Source organism: Nelumbo lutea, chromosome 1, assembly GCF_056320005.1.
Source record: "Nelumbo lutea isolate HS-2025 chromosome 1, American lotus-T2T, whole genome shotgun sequence".
Classification (NCBI taxonomy): domain Eukaryota; kingdom Viridiplantae; phylum Streptophyta; class Magnoliopsida; order Proteales; family Nelumbonaceae; genus Nelumbo; species Nelumbo lutea.
Genome location: NC_142684.1, coordinates 155,391,520 through 155,405,057, shown reverse-complemented (window position 1 = coordinate 155,405,057; position 13,538 = coordinate 155,391,520). Strand labels below are relative to the sequence as shown.

At 33.6% G+C, this 13,538-nt stretch overlaps 1 non-coding gene across 1 annotated transcript; it reads left to right on the top strand.

The window, feature by feature from the left end:
• The first annotated feature begins 1,372 nt into the window (after positions 1–1,372).
• Positions 1,373–1,446, top strand: TRNAI-AAU (transfer RNA isoleucine (anticodon AAU)). The gene has a single exon. It is a non-coding gene; the product is annotated as a tRNA-Ile (tRNA).
• Positions 1,447–13,538: the final 12,092 nt, after the last annotated feature.

Sequence of the window (13,538 nt, the reverse complement as noted above, 5' to 3'; positions counted from 1 at the left end):
CAATAAAATGACCAAAAATAGATTACCAGTATTTCCAAAAACAATTTGATAATTTCTAGAAATCAATAGAAAAAATAGAAATTTACCAATATATACCAATAATTTATTAAAATTGTCATAAATTAGTAGAAATTAAGAGTAATTAACCAAGAACTTAATAAAAATATATCAATATTACCAGAAGAGATTAAATTTTCCATAGAAAATTACCAATATATAAGAAAAAAGTAATAATTAACAAAGATGAATTAATATTATTTCCAGTAAATGTGAAATTATCAAAATCAAGAATATGATCATTTTTAAAAATCAATAGAAAAAGTAGAAATTTACCAATCTTATTCATGAGACTACACAATGGGTTGTGAGTTAAATCATGTCCTTTTTTAGGCACCTTTGGAGTAGACATGCAATATTCATTTAAACATATAGAAATGGGATTATAGAAATTTACCAATATTCCTTTAACAAAGTGCACCTGAGGCATGCCTTTTAAAACACTGATAAATCATAAATCTGATTGAGTATCTTTATATGTATTGTACTAGATGTTAATTGCGTACGTATATGTTCATTTAACATATAGAGTAATAGAGATACACAGATGCAGAGGAGCCCAGATCACCTGCCAACAAAGCACGTTCCAACCCTATACTCACATAATCTAACACAGAAAGCTAGAAGATTCATATATTAGATAATGCTGACAGTACTGCAGTCTATTTTCTAATACCAATAAAAAAGCTAGAAGTCATACATAGTCCATAGAAAGAAAAGAAAAAACAATTGTGCCAGCCAGCTACCATGTGTTCCAATTTCCAAAATCTAGAGCCATTAACTTCCTTTGTGATTCCTTCCAAATCTGGGAGAAGGGTCCAGTCCATATATAATTCATTTGCCGTGTTATATGTTCGTGTGCATTCTTGGGGTAGGGAGAGTAGCCCATAAGCTTTAGTTTGGAAAGAGTATAAATACAAAATATGTAGAGTGTAAAATTTTGTATTTTGTATTGTTTGATATGTATTTGTATTGTATATATTATGGTTTTTAAAACGGATTGAAAAATCGAGAACCGATCACCTTCGTTTTACCTCAAAATTGCTTTTTGGCAAAAATTATTGATTTTGGTCAATAAATCGTTGACTCGGATAGTTGAACCGTCAATTTAGACAACAATTTTTAGCCATTTTTTGTTGGACCATTTGACCCAACAACCGGACCTTAGAACAGTTCCCTGTCTGGTCCGGTTTAAAAAACTTTGGTACAAATTTGTATTTATACAATTGTACTCCTTCTAAAGTGGGCCCAATAAGTGAACTCAATAATTTTACTAAGACGTGTATTAGGTTATTAATAAAATGATTGACTAAGTGGCCTATTAGCTCAGTTGGTTAGAGCGTCGTGCTAATAACGCGAAGGTCGCAGGTTCGAGACCTGCATGGGCCACTTCTATACTTGTTTTATTCTATTAAAAAAGTCACAACCATTTTTCTAATTTTTTACCAAAAAACGGATAAATTTCTGAAACCTTTCCTGAAGTTTCTGATTGTTGCTAAATTCTCTCTTGAATTTTGGTAAAATTTTCTGAAGGCAAGAAAATGTCTAAAATATCCATGCAGTTGCTTTTGATAAAATTGTTTATTTTCCAAACTTTCTATATATTCATATGAATCACTGCTCCAAATGCTTCCAATCCGTTTTCTGAAATTGATTCATTTTTCAAATTTGCTCATAATATCAATCACTCAATGGGATTGTGAGTCTCATTGACCAATTTTCCCGTGACAATCAAACGACATGAGTGGGAAATTCAAAAACTTCCTGGTTCCATTTTCCATCCATCAGTGAACTAGAAACTCCTTACATCTAAAACAAACGCAGTGTAAAGTTTTTAGAGCTACAAATGATATTCCCTTTGATCCAGTTAAGGATGAATACAATTTAGTCCATTAATGATGAGATTGAATATGGATTCATCCCTATCTGTTCCAAAGTAACTCAATTTCGATTTTCCTGATTGATGAACTCAATCCCTATCTAAATACTATTCTTTAAACAAAATTTATAAGTTAACTACCAAAAAAAAAACAAAATATATAATTTTATGAGTTAAAGTTTCTTACAAGTTATTTTTGGTTCATCTTGTTGATGGTTTATAATAGTAACTTCATTTTTAGTATAGTTTGGGCTCATTTACTAGGATGCTACTATAGTTTCACAATTTGTTTAAACGTATCCTATAGTTTTTATTTTACCAAAACACCCCTTATAATTTACAACCTTTCATTAAGAACTTCTACTTTTGCAATCTAAATAATCACATGATCACCTAAACTAAGTAGAAAATATTCAAGGGAATAGAGACTTACTTTTTTATTTCAAAAGTACTCTTAAACTGAGTGGCAAATGCTAAATGGAATGAATCCATGGTTATTTATTCCAAAAGTACTCCTAATATTTTTTTGGATAGAAATTAAAATTGACTAAATAGAATGAAATAGAGTGGTTGTATATATCTTAATAGGGGCAAATGTGACATTTTCATTTTTACCTTCTTTTGATTAAATTTGTTTCAATGGATGCTAGGGTTAAAATTCTCATTTTCACTTTCATCCAATGTAAAGTCGATTAAAAAAATTGATGGAAAACTATAGGGGATGTTTAAAACACAAATAATATGATAAGTGTTATTAAATTCTAGAAACTATATTGGTTCTTTAATAAATGACCATTTATTTTGTTAATAAAATATAATATCTCCAACTCAGGTTCAAATCCGATTTCAAACTCACCTGTAAGATTAACACCGGTAAGATTACAATCTAATTGAACGTTAGATGCACTATCCGATTCAATCTAATACCCTTTATTTTTCCTCCAACTTTTTTGTTTCTTTCTCTTCGACTTGTCATCTTTCTTCTTGCCAGCATTCTTTAACTCTAGAGGTGTAAATCATGCCGTGCCGTTCGTGGCCCAGCATAAACTTGGATCAGCTCGACACGGCTTGGCACGACAATCCATGGGCCCTGCTAAGTCCAGCACGATCATGTGTTGTCGTGCTGGGCCTGGGGTTTTAGGTCCACAGGTCGGCACGACACGGCTCATATATTATATAAATTATGATTATATAATAATATATTAATAAAATAAATAAATTTTTAAAAATTAATTATACTAATTTATTTAATTATTGTATATATAAGCAATTGTATACATAAAATTCATATAAAATTAAAATTTTAAAAATTTTATCAAATTTTTTAAATAAATAGCTTTGGCCTGATACACGGCCTAACTTGACCCAAGGCTCAGCCCGCAGCATGGCATGGCACGGCGGCACGGGCCTAGGCCGTGGACCATGCCGGGCCGACCCCACAAATTTTTTACCAGGGAGAGCGACACGGCCCATAATAACTCACAAGCCAGCACAACACAGCCCATACAAAATGCGGACCACTCATAAGCCATGCCATACCAGCCCAACACGACCCACTTTACACCTCTATTTAATTCGTTGTCTTTCTTCTTGCCTGCATTCTTTATCGTAAAGCTTCCAATTGAGTTTTAGCCGGGTAAATAACTTATCAAAAAGGCAACCGACGCCTTAGTGATGTACCTTATCAAATGATGACTTGAAAGCTCAATCTTATGAAGCCTCCTAACAAGGGATTCATGGAAATATTATCCCCTAACAAGGGATTCATGAAAATATTATCCCGTGGACACCACTGAAACAGGATCAAAGACATGGCCCCCACCTACCAATCTGATTGCCTCTACTTCGGAATCCAAAATGAACGGGAGGCAGCCCCCAGGCCCCAACCACCCCTCTGACCTCTGGTTCAACTTTGCATTTCCACAGTAAGCCTACCTGTCTCTGTTGTCCAAAGCTCTTCACCTTCGAGCTCCCCTACCAAACACTTCTGAAGCCATTTTTTTTCTGCACATAATGGCCCCTCTTAGATTTGAACGCCATTCTCACATGTATTTCCCAAGATTTTACCAATAACCAAGAAATGTCTCTGAATCAATAAATCTCAAAATGCAAGAAGGTAAATGATGTCTCAAAAGTCCACTCAATTAGGAAATCCCCTTAGGCTATATTTGGTTTAACAGGAAGTAAAATAGAAAAAAAAAATGAGGGAAAATTCAATTCAATTTAATTGCTATGTTTGGTTTGAAGGAAAAGGTAGGGAAAGGTAGGAAAATCTATACAAAGTTTGTAAAGGTTTCCTTGTCTTTTCCTTCCTTTCTCTACTTTTTCCTTCAAACCAAACATAGGTAATCTCCTTGGGCCACAGTTGGTTTAATAGAAACTAAAAGAGAAAAAAAAAAGTTGAAGGAAAGTTTTTAATAGCTCAATTATGAAATTCCCTTACGTTTGGCTTGACAAAAAGAGAAAAAGAAAGTTAAGGGAAAATTATAATAAGAACTCAATTATGAAAGACACCCATAGGCTACATTTGATTTGAGAAAATAAGAGAGAAACAGAGAGTGGAGGGAAGAACTTTCACAAAAGTCCCTAGGAACTTTTCCTCAACTTTCCTTTTCTCTCTTATTTTCTACCAAGCCAAATACAGCAATTTTGAGATGGACAAGTGAAATGTTATAAAGAGTAGAAGGTCTTAAACAAAACGGAAGAGGAGAAAAACGGGTGGTTTGGACTGCCATGCCACAGATTTCCTGCAATTACAAGGGCCCAAACATGGGGACAGCCATGATACCTAAAACAAGTGGCTCAAGCTATGACTTCAATTGGTATTTGTTCCATTTGTATTTGAATTCAAATCTGACCTATTTAATTAAGGCTCTATTTGCTTTTCAATAAGTTATTTATCCAAGTAAATGCATTTATCCAAGTATGTGTTTCTCTAGAAAGATTTACCCAAGTAAGTGCATTACTCATGTTCTTTTATTTTTCATGTAAATAAGGCAATGACAATTTTAACCATAAAAATTCAATATTAAAAGGGGCATTTTTATCCCATTCAAGTATTGGCAACTTTTCCCTCAAGTGGAAAAATTATTTACCCACCTAGTGAGACCTAAGAAAATAAACTTTTCCTACTCCCCACATAAATCTGAAAAAAGAACATGGGTTCTAGGTCAATGGAAATTAAAATCCCATTGACCAACTTTCCCCCCTCTCAAAATCCAGAAAAAGAACATCCCCTAAGAGTAAGCGCAATAGGGATCCACCCTTAGGGGTGTAAACAGATAGAATTCGAATCGAATCAGGCAATATCTGAATTCAAATTCGATTAGAAAATCTGATATCCAAATTCAATTCGGTATTCAACGGATATTGAAAATTAATATCTGAATTCGAATTCGATTAAATATTCAAATATTTGATTTTATTCGAATTCGATTAATTAATTATTTTAGATAATTAATAAATATATAAAATAAATATTTTATTGATATAAAGAATAAATATAAAAATTATTTATATAACTTATTTATTATATATAAATTGTATAAAATATTTTATATATTATATATAAGAATTAAATAATCGGTTGAATTCGAATATTTATCGAATTTGAATCAGGTCATATCCGAATTCGAATTCGATTAACTATTCAGTATGAATAAGATATCCGAATTTGACCAATTAAATATTTGAATTATCCAAATTCGATTTGATTATATTGAATATCAAATTCAAAATCGGATTTTCAAATACCGTTTCACCCCTACCCTTATTCTATCCATGTGATGCAATGTAATGATATTTGAATGGAAATGCTTATATCTACATAAAACTCATATTTCAACTATTCTTAAGGTTAGTTTAAATGTTACATTTTTATTAACCCATAGAAGTAGTACTTAAACCTCCCTTGGGATTTCTGACAAGTACTAAAGCCTCTCCTCTTGACTGACATAAAAAGTGATCACCTTTTGATTAGTCCTACCTTTAGTTGCCAATATATGTGGTTACATGTGACATATTATATGGACCAAAATGGCCCTATTTTTAAATGGACCAAAATGCCCATTTTAATTAGTTTACCTCTAATATAGGTTTTACAAAATCTGTGTTCTCTTCACTTGCAGGTTTTAGAAAATCTATGTTCTCTTCACCTACCTATAAGCTCTCTTATTCTCAAGTAAAAAAAAAGACAACGTCCCAACCTAGCATCTATACATACATATGATGACTTATTCTATTATTAGATTTTAGGATTTGAAAAGTCTTAGTTGTTTCATGTGCATGCACTTGTGTAAAAATATATATGGCTGCATATAAGTTGAGTGTAAATTCTGATTTATTTTTGTTTTAGATTTGACTTATTTGTTTGTGAGAAGATAATTAAAATGATATTATCCCACCCTAAATGAAAAAGAATAAAAGTAGGAGGAGGGTTATTTGTTTTGGAGTGAGGCAGGAAGCAAGATAATGCACTCCCCACTTTATATGAGAAAGAAGGTGCAAATTTAATTTGCATCAGTTTAGAGCCTTGATTGTTTGCGTTGTAATTTCATTCAACTGGTATAGGAGTATGGAAAAGCAAAAGAATTGAACCAAAATGATGTTTTAATTTATTATAGATTTTACTTTGTCTTATTTATTTACAGTGCTGTAAAATAAAACATGAAACAAAATAAAGTAAAATTGGAAGCAAAAATGAACCAAATTTGCAATTTTCCATTTGCGCAAGATCATATGCATTTGTACTAGTGCAAATGAAATTGCACTGCATAGAAACAAAACTTAAGGCTCAGGTTGGAAAGAATACAAATACAAATATGTACAGTACAAAACCTCTTGCATACTGTATTTCTAAACCTTATATATGCAGTATTTGCACTGTACCTGTACCTATTTGCAGTATGTACAGTATAAAACCTCTTGTATACCGTATTTCTAAAGCTTGTATATGCAGTATTTGCACTTTACCAGTACCTATTTGAAGTATGTATAGTGTAAATACATACAAAATACAAGGTTTTGCAGTCTACATATTTGTATTTGTGCTCCTCCCAAACTCAGCCTAAGAAATGTACAAATACAAATTTAGAAATACAAAATACAAGGCTTTGCACCATACATATTTGTATTTGTACTCCTTCCAAACTAAGCTTAAGGCTTAGGGCTTAGTTTGAAAAGATTGCAAATACAAATATATACAGTATGAATACATACAAAATAAAACAAAATATAAGATTTTGCACTCAACATATTTGTATTCATACTCCTTCCAAACTGGGTTCAATTTGGAAAGAATACAAATACAAATATATACAGTGCAAATACACACAAAATAGTACAAAATATAAGGTTTTGCAAGCTCAATTTAAAAAGAGTACACATACAAATATATAGAGTGTGAAACCGTGAATTTTGAATTATTTTGTATGTATTTAAACTGTATAGCCTAAAATGCAAAATTTTTGCCGTCAAATGAGTGCATATCTATACTATATATAAAAGTGTGAATGTAGTGTGAAACTTTTTGGACTAAAATTACCCTCTATTTCTTTATTTGAGAAATGGTATAAAAATTATTTTATTATAGTTTTAATTAGCGGGGACCCATGTGATGCATGGGATTTGTTAAGCGAAAGTTAAATAGTAGAAAGGGTCATTTACTAAAATAAACCTTATAGTTTCGTGGATTTATTAAAATCTACCCTATAGCTAGCATCTTACTAAAACACCACTTATAATTTGCAACGGATTTGATCAATCTTCCATTAGATAGTAGTGGAAAATGACAGTGTTGACCATAATGTTCATTTAAATAAAATTTAATCAAAAGAAATTAAAAATAAAATACCATTTTTGCCCTTAATAAGACACGGGCAACCACACTATTGGTTATTTTTGGTCAATTTTATTTTTTATACAAAAAAAAGTGTGTTAATGGTACTTTTGGAATAAAAAATCATGGGCCTAATGGAAAAACAAACACTCCTTAATGAAATGTTGAATAAGTAAATAAGTTGTAAAATATATGAGATGTTTTAGTAAAATGAAATCTATAAGGTAGGTTTAAGTAAATATGTAAAACTATAAGGTGTGTAGGAATGGCAATAAGGCATGGACCATATTCCTTGTACCCGACTCTGATTCTGAAATTAACCCCCATCCCCAATCCTCGACGGAGATGGGTTCCCCGTGGGGACCCAAATCCCCAAAATGTTTTTAGATAATAGTATCTTTTTAAATAAATTTATTTAAAATAAATAAAAATTTTAAAATATAAATAATGTTTGAAATATGTTTTGATATATATATATATATAATACAAATAATATAATATTATATTTAATATAAATAACATTTAATATATATATATATATATATATAAAGAGAGAGAGAGAGAGAGATATAATCAGGGTCAGGGCGGGGTGAGGACCTCAATCCCCATCCTCAACCCCGACTCCAACCCCAACTGGGGATTCCTATTAATCCTTATACCTGCCCTTGCCCCACCAAACTTGCCATCCCTAAAGGTGCGTTCTAGTAAATGACCCTAATAGAAACACAAAAGATTATACGATTATTTTATATTTTCAAATTTTTAAATAATTAATAATTATTCATATTTTATATACTACTTTTAGTAAAGTTTTTATAATACAAAAAAAAATAATAATTAATTTCATTTAGGTTTATTCATCAAACTAATGAAACCGACCAACCTGATTAACTAAGCTCGAGTTGGTCGATTTTTTAGTATTTTAGGTTGGCTTTGGTTCAAAACTTTCCCAATTCGACTAAGTTAGATCAGTTTCTCTTTAGCCATTTGTAAATTGACCAAAACCGAATGAACTAACCATGGATATATATTAATATTTTATATTTTAAATATAATTTTTAATATGGAAAAGTGGGAAATTTCCCATATTTCTTAGTCTAAAATGTTTTATATTATAAATCTAATTTTTAAAATTATTTTTTAATAATTGCACTATAATTTTTAAAATTTAATTTAATTTTTAAGTTTAAATCTTTTGAACCGACTAACCAAACTAAAAAATCAACCCAAATTGACACAACTTGAGTGGGTTGGTTTTCACAAAAGGTCGGCCGGTTTCAATTGACCAACTCCCTAACTTAACTAGGTCAATTTGGTTGGCCAAATAGCCTACAACCGAACTGAACCAACTCATGAACACTCACAAATTCAGCTAAATAAATAGTCTTATCTCTGATAAATAACAATAGTTTAATCTCCAATAATTATTGAAAATTTATAGCAAAAATACACAATTATTGAAAATATATTGATAATGAAAAAGACAAAAATTACAAAAATTACAAAAATAAAATAAGTACTAAAAATATATTAACTTAGTCAGTAAATAGTATAATCTTTTATGAGGGCGGATTTGGCCATCCAATGATATTGTGACACATGGCACCTCAGAACAACTAGGTGACACCCCGAACCACTTAGGCAACAACTTGCCTTAGCCAATTAACTTGGCCCAGTCAGTTCGGCACCTAACCTGCCTAGCTCGGCCCAGTTAACTCGGCACCTAATCTGCCCCCAGCTCGGCCTAGTCAGCTCGGCATCCAAGTCCTCATCCAGCAAAATTTCACTTCGGCCTCTAAGTCATCAGCCACTTGGAAGCAGACCAAATGACGAGGTACTTAGCACAAAAAATTGATACATCACCAAAAATTGATTCATCAATTGGCGTCGTCTGTGGGATACGCTACAAAAAGCTAAGTTCTCATCCTCCAAAATGCTAAGTCCTCTTCTTCCAAAAAACTAAGTTCTCACCTTTTAGAAACTAAAAGCTCTCACTTTCTAGTTTCCATTTTTTATGAACTCAAAGACTATGCAGGAAGGTGATGGCCAACTGACTAAGCAGCTCTACCAACTTTATTTCAACTCGGATAAAACATCATTAGTCCTCTTCGTTAGGTACCCTCTACAAAGATGAGCTCTTCGTGGCTTCCGCGGGAGTAGGCGGCCAACAGACTGCATGGACGCCTCTATCGGTCGAGCATTCCAAGGCTCTCGTGCGAGCTGGTGACCTAAAGTCAGTAGTGTTGCATGCTAAGTTCTCATCCTCCGAAAGGCTAAGTCCTCTTCTTCTAGAAAACTAACTTCTCACCTTTTAGAAACTAAAAGCTCTCACTTTCTAGTTTCCATTTTTTATGAACTCAAAGACTATGCAAGAAGGTGATGGCCAACAGACTAAGCAGCTCTACCAACTTTATTTCAACTTGGATAAAACATCATCAGTCCTCTTCGTGAGGTACCCTCTACAAAGATGAGCTCTTCGTGGCTTCCGCGGGAGTAGGCGGCCAACAGACTGCATGGACGCCCCTGTTGGTCGAGCATTCCAAGGCTCTCATGCGAGCTGGTGACCTCAAGTCAGTAGTGCTACAAGCTAAGTTCTCATCCTCCGAAAGGCTAAGTCCTCTTCTTCCAAAAAACTAAGTTCTCACCTTTTAGAAACTAAAAGCTCTCACTTTCTAGTTTCCATTTTTTATGAACTCAAAGACTATGTAAGAAGGTGATGGCCAATAGACTAAGTAGCTCTACCAATTTTATTTCAACTCGGATAAAACATCATCAGTCCTCTTCGCGAGGTACCCTCTACAAAGATGAGCTCTTCGTGGCTTCCGTGGGAGTAGGCGGCCAACAGACTGCATGGACGCCCCTGTCGGTCAAGCCTTCCAAGGCTCTCTAGCGAGTTGGTGACCTAAAGTCAGTAGTGCTGCCCTCGTAGGTCGAGCTCCTAGTAGCTTCTTGTAGGAGTGGGTAACCGATGTCACTAACGAGGCTGATGCAGTGCAGCCGTAGCTCTAAGGTGTCGAGTTGATAAAAGACCTCGGCACCACATAAGACCTAGTCGCCTCTTCAGCATGTGCAAAATCAAAGATCAAGGAGAGTGGACTACGAGTCACTCCTAGAGCCTAAGTGCTAAAGTGTCGAACTGGCAAAGACTTCGGCACCACATAAGACCCAATCGCCTCTTCGTCATGGGCAAAATCAAGGGTAAGGAGAGCGGACTGCGAATCGCTCCTAGAGCCTAAGGAATTGAATCAATGCCTACGAGCTCATCGACTTAGCCATTTCAGGCCAAAAGGAGCAATCTACTCCCTTCGCCGAGTTACTTTCAGCTCGTGAGTGGGGGGAAAACGATGAGGGCGGATTTGGCCCTCCAATGATATTGTGACACATGGCACCTCAGAACAACTAGGTGACACCCGAAACCACTTAGGCAACAACTTGCCTTAGCCAAGTTGATTGTGTCCCACTTGGCAGCCTGGCCCAAGCGCGAACTGGTGGCCTGGCCCAGGCATGACTTGGCGGCCTGGCCCAGGCGTGACCTGGTGGCCTGTCACGGGCGTCGACCTGGTGGCCTAGCACAGGCGTCGAATTGGCAACTTGGCATAGGCGCCAACCTGGCGACCTGCGAGACATGCTCACCAACAAATTCAACATGCATATCTTAACACTTCTACGATCCTTGGAAATTGGCCCACATGCCGAACGATCCTAAGGGTGGTTAACGTGCATGGTAGTTGCCTCAGGGAATCTTGAACCACTTAGACGATTTATTGGAATTCTTGGATGTGGTGCGTGAAGCCCACGCCAAACCATGCCTATATAAAGGCACCAACCCCAATGGCATAGGGGGGCAAGTAAGTATATTCTAGCTCTCATACTTTGTGATTTTTAGCTCACAGTCTACTATGAGAGTACTAACTTAAGCATCGGAGCGACTTCACCGGGTTAGCCACCCCGGGTCCTCTGACATTGGTTCCTCGTAGGTCCCTAAAGAACTACGAAGTTTAACAATCAATCCAGTTTGGCACTCTGGTCATCTTGGCACCTACTAGGCAGCTTGGCACTCTGGTCAGCTCGACACCTACTAGGCAGCTCAACCCTCTGGTCAGCTCGACAACTAATAGGCAGCTCGGCTCTTTGGTCATCTCATCACCTAACCTGCCTAGCTCGGCCTAGTCAGCTCGTCACCTAACCTACCTAGCTTGGTCCAGTTAGTTCGACACCTAACCTACCTAGCTCGGCCCAGTTAACTCGGCACCAAATCTGCCCCCAGCTCGGCCTGGTCAGCCGGCATCCAGGTCCTTATCCAGCAAAAGTTCATTTTGGCCTTTGAGTCATCGGCCACTTGGAAACAGACCAAATGACGAGGTACTTAGCACAAAAAATTGATACATCACCAAAAATTGATTCATCAATCTTAAATAATAGTTTAATCTCTAATAAATATTAATCAATAACTTATAACAAAAATACAATAAATTAAATTTAAAATTTTAAATAATAGTAATTTAATCTCCAATAATTATTAAAAGTTTCCCCTTACATAACAAAACAAAAAAAAATATACATAATCATTGAAAATACATTTATCACAAAAACAATAAATATTATTTTTAGAGTATATAATGATATAATAAATACAGATTAAGAGTTTAAAATTATTATTAATAAATAATAATTTTTTGAAAGTTGTTTTTTTTTTGAATTTTTACTTGATATAAGTGAAATTAAATATTTACAATATTATGTAAAAATATTAAATTATTCTTCATTTCAATATTATGTTATAATTATTTTTCTACTTTTTAGATTTTTTTAAATTTATTACATAATTTATTTGTTTTAACTATTTAAACTCTAGTTTTGTTAAATATTTTGTTTTGAAAATACTTAGTTTTTTAAATACTTAAATAATATGTTAAATATTTAAAGTTTAAAATATTAATTATTTATTGAATTTAATTATCCATAAAATCATAATTTATACTATTATTACATAATTTCATTATTAATTTTGTAATATATTAAGTTATTATAAACTTCAATATTATGTTATAATTGTTTTGCTACTTCGAAGAAAAGATTTAAATTTATTACATAATTTTATTATTTTAACAATTTAAAATCTAGTTATGATAAATACTTAGTTATTTAAATATTTAAACAATCTATAAAATATTTAAATTTTTTTGTTGTTTGAATTTTATTTACTTAAAGCTATTACATATTATTAAATATTTGAAAAACATTTAAATTGATAATCTAGAAAACCACTTATAATTTCATATATTTACTATAATCTACCCTATAGTTAGCATTTTACTAAAGCACCACTTATAATTCGCAATGGATTTAATCAATCTTCCATTAGATGATAGTGGAAAATGACAGTGTTGACCCTAATGTGAATTTAAATAAATTTAATCAAAAGAAAATAAAAATGAAAATACCATTTTTGCCCTTAATAAGACACGGGCAACCACTCTATTGGCTATATTCGTTCAATTTTGTATTCTATACAAAAAAGTGTTAAGGGTATTTTTGGATTAAAAAATCATGGGTCTAATGACAAAACAAACACTCCTTAATGAAAGGTTGATTAAGTAAATAAGTTGTAAAATATATGGGATGTTTTAGTAAAATGAAAACTATAATGTAGGTTTAAGTAAATATGTAAAATTATAAGGTGTGTAGGAAAGGCAACAAGGTGGGGCTCATATTCCCCGTGCCCAACCCCGACTCTGAAATTAACCTCCACCCCCAATCCCCGAC